The 4069-nt window shown below is 32.9% G+C and overlaps 1 pseudogene; it reads right to left on the bottom strand.

The window, feature by feature from the left end:
- LOC141492004 (ubiquitin-conjugating enzyme E2 D3 pseudogene) lies at positions 1 to 3647 on the bottom strand (annotated as a pseudogene).
- Between the last annotated feature and the right edge of the window lie 422 nt (positions 3648 to 4069).

Raw genomic sequence — 4069 nt, forward strand, 5'->3', positions numbered from 1 at the left:
TCACATGGCATACTTCTGAGTCCATTCTCGAGATATTCTTTTGTACTTGTCTCTGTCTGTTTTATAGATCCGTGCAATCTCTGCAACTAAGGGGTCATCTGGGCTTGGATCACATAGCATTGAACAAATGGATAAAAGAACTTTAGAAATAGTTAAAGCAGGAGACCACTGTGATCTTAGAATATCAAGACAAATGCTGCCATTACTGTTAATGTTTGGATGATAAATTCTTGTTGTAAATGCAACCTCAGGTGGTTTGAAGGGGTAGTCTGTAGGGAAATGAATTGTCAAAAAGAATACACCGCCTTGATATGGCCTGTCATTAGGTCCCATAATTGTGACTTGCCAATGAAACATATCATCCCCAACTGGACCTGCAGAACACTGTGCTGGAGGGTTCACAGGCCAAATCGCTAAGTTCCTTATTGATCCGTTTCAGCGCCATGGTGCGTGCTTCTTCCCGCCTGACGCGGAGTTCTCGGTGGGCAGCGGGTCCGGCCCAGGGGCGGGGTGGGGGGAGGGCATCGCCCTTCTCTCACCACCTCCGCCCGACACAGGCGCAGAGGGGCCGGGGTTGCCCTCAAGCCTGCGGCCTCGGCCTCCTCCCTGCGAGGCAGCTGGTGCCTCCCTGGCTCGACAGGGCTCACGCGCACGACACTGGAGATTTTTTCTTGGGCAGTTCAGTGATGGTGTTCTCAATTTCTTTTTCTGATATGGAGTATCAACATTTAAATTATTTTGATTTTAACCTGGGCAGTTTATATTTCTGTAAATATTCATGCATTTCACTTAGATTATCAAATTTATTGACCTACAATGGGCTAAATAGATGGAAATTACTACTTTAATTTTCTCCTCATTGGTTTCAAACTCACCTTTTAAGTATCTGATACTGGAATTTTTTGTCTCTTCTTACTTTGTTAAATGAAATTAACTAAATTATTTTTTATTTTTCATAAAACCAACTCTTATTTTTAGGTACTAGTTCAATAGTTTTCTTATTTTTGATTTCTCCTTTTATAAAATTTCTTATTTGATATTCAATTATGATTTTTAATTGGTTCATGTTCTAGTTTTTTTGGTTGCAAGCCCAAATAATTGGTTTCCTCATCTTCTATTTCTCATCTTCTATTTTGTTCATGTAGGTATTTATCGATGTAATATTACCTCTAATAGCTGCTTTGACCATATACCATAAATTTTGGTATGTTGTCTCCATATTATGATTGTCTAGGATGAAAATAATAATTATTTCTTGGCCTTGTTGCTTAATCCACCCATTAATTACATTTTCATCTTTTAGTTTCCATTTGAATTTTGATCTATCTATCCATGACATTTAATGCATATGATTCTTATGCCATCATGAACTAAAAAGAATGCATTTAATATTTCTGCCTTTCTTCATTCTGTTTTGAGGTTTTCATGCCTTAATACATCATCAATTTTTCTACGAGTGCAATGCACTATACAAAATAATCATATTCCCTCCTATTCTCAGTCAGTTTTCTCCATTGGTCTATCATATCTATCTTTTCTAATATTATATATACACCTCCTTAACTTGCTTTCTCTTTATTTTATGTTTGTATCAATTTAATTCTGAGAGAGCTTTGTTACCTATGTCTTCCTGTAACCCATTTAGTCTTTCCTCTAAGAAATTGGATGATATTCCACTTGTTATATACATATTTGGTATTAATTCATTGTCTTAAGAGAATGTGACATTAGGATGATTTTCTATTATAACTATCTCAAGATCTGTTTGAAGGAAAGGGAAGTTAATGATCAAAATGTCAGGAAAAAAGATTTTGTTCTATCTTAAAATTATTTCAGAGACAAATTTATGTTCAGTTAACGGATTTTGATTTATTTTTAAACATTTGAAAAACATCAAAAGCATTTTATTTGTAAATCACTTACTGTTTTTTAGATTAGTGAATCACTGTTTTTAAATAATTATTAATTGTATATGATGCAAGCTCAAGAGAATTTGTTATTCTTCAATTAATTCACTTTTGCAGTGGAATCCTTGTATTTGTTGAAGCATTCACCATATGGAGGAATAAAAATATAAAAATAAAAACAGGAATAAATAAATAATTAAATGTCAAGTATAAAATTTGGTTTTAATTTTGTCAGCAAATTTTCTGTGTATCCCAATATAGCAATTCCATATTATCTAAGAAGTTCCAGATTTTATTTTAAACATAAGTGTTGATATTATTTAATTTCATGTTAAGAAGTTCTTTTACTAGAAAGTGAGATCTCTGCAAGTATCCTGAACTGAAGAGAATTTCTGGAATAATACCCCAAGCCCTGAAACTGCATTGGATTACTCCAGAAGAAATGACCTTGAATTTTGCTTTGCTATTTTCTACTTATTGTACAGTTTATATAATCAAAAGTGATTTCCCCCTTTTGATGTCTGTAATTTGCTCTTTTTGGCATTGCAATTTTATCACCCACCTTTTTGTCCCATTATAAACTTTACATTACCTGTTTCATATCTCTTAACAATCTCAGGTTCAAAAGATAAATCACTCTCCCTCTAAAATGTCAAGCATCTTCCCAAACCTTTATTTCATTGAGCTACAGATGACACCAGAATGTCTCTTTGTTCAGAATGGGATCATGCAAAAGTCTATTGACTTTAACTCTCTCTTTCTCTCTCTCTCTCCTCTCTCTCTCACACACACACACTCTCTCTCTCTCACTCTTTGCTACTTTATTACTATTCTTTCTTTTCTTTCTCCATTTACTTTAAAATTTAAAACTTTCTGCAACAACTTAGGATTTGGTGACTACACTATCTGGATTTCAAAGTCAAAGGTCCATTAATGTTCAGTATAACAAGCAAGGACCAAGAATGATAATGTTGTAGATAACATGAAAACTATTTACTATGTGACTATGTCATTCAATTTTATTGGTTTTATTGCTTTCAGTCTATTTCTAAGAACTTACAGTTGAGAAATTTGCAGAGAACATAACACTAGAGGAAAAAATAAATCATTGCATCTCCTCACAGTCTTTCTTCCACCTTTAGATATAGTACTACATTTCAGAACACCCACAGATTCCTGAACTAATTCAAATGTGACATGATATGAGTTCCTGATCTTCGGGGCTCAATTACATTTTTGATGTTTGACATTTTTCCTCCCATATATGTAGTGGGCTGTTTAAACTAGAGAAGAAGGAACTAAAAAGGTATTTGAATAGATTATTACATGAATGACTTTTTAGCTTAAAATTCATTTTCCAGAAGTGTTGGGGATATTCAGAAAGCAGTAGAATTTGGCTCAATGGAAAGAAAAATACTGCCTCAATTAAACAAATCAATATTTGAATGGAAAGAGTTGAGTTTCCTATTGGTACAAATATTTAAATTGGAGCTAAATGACACCTGTAAGTACGTATAGTTTAGATGGGATTCATGTTATAGGGTTGCGGATATGGTAAATGACTATTGACCACCTTTCCAATTGTATATTTCTATCATATTATAGGGCATTTTAAGTTCTAATGTGGAACACTTGGACCTTCCTTATTTTCTATATCCCCTTGGTTTTCCTTAACCCTTTTTATTGAGTAAAAATTGTAAATAGAGAATGTCTTTATATACAGTTTTGAGATATTATCACTTTACTTCTTTATCCAAGCCATAATTTTAAGTAAGATGCTAGAAAGTGAATATCAAGCTTCTTTTGAACAATATTGTCTGTATATGCTAGTACAATTACAATAAATGAAAGCTACTCTGGAAAGTTTAATTATATTTCATTTCTCTATTATGTTAGATAAATATAACTATTTTAATATTGCAACATCCATGTTTTCTATTATTAGAAAAATTATTCCTTCCCAGGTTTTGTTTTATCCACTGTTAAAATGTTTGGCATCAATTATTATCGATATATGTTCACTGATAAAACTTGAAACAGATTTCTAGTTATTTTATAGAAATAAAACAATACAAATTAATGAATAAAATATTTGAGAAATTAGTTTCACTTTGGAGGCAGGGATTTCCAGTATCTCTTCCAAAATGCTCCAAATACTTAAA

This window comes from Macrotis lagotis, chromosome 6, assembly GCF_037893015.1.
Source record: "Macrotis lagotis isolate mMagLag1 chromosome 6, bilby.v1.9.chrom.fasta, whole genome shotgun sequence".
NCBI lineage: Eukaryota > Metazoa > Chordata > Mammalia > Peramelemorphia > Peramelidae > Macrotis > Macrotis lagotis.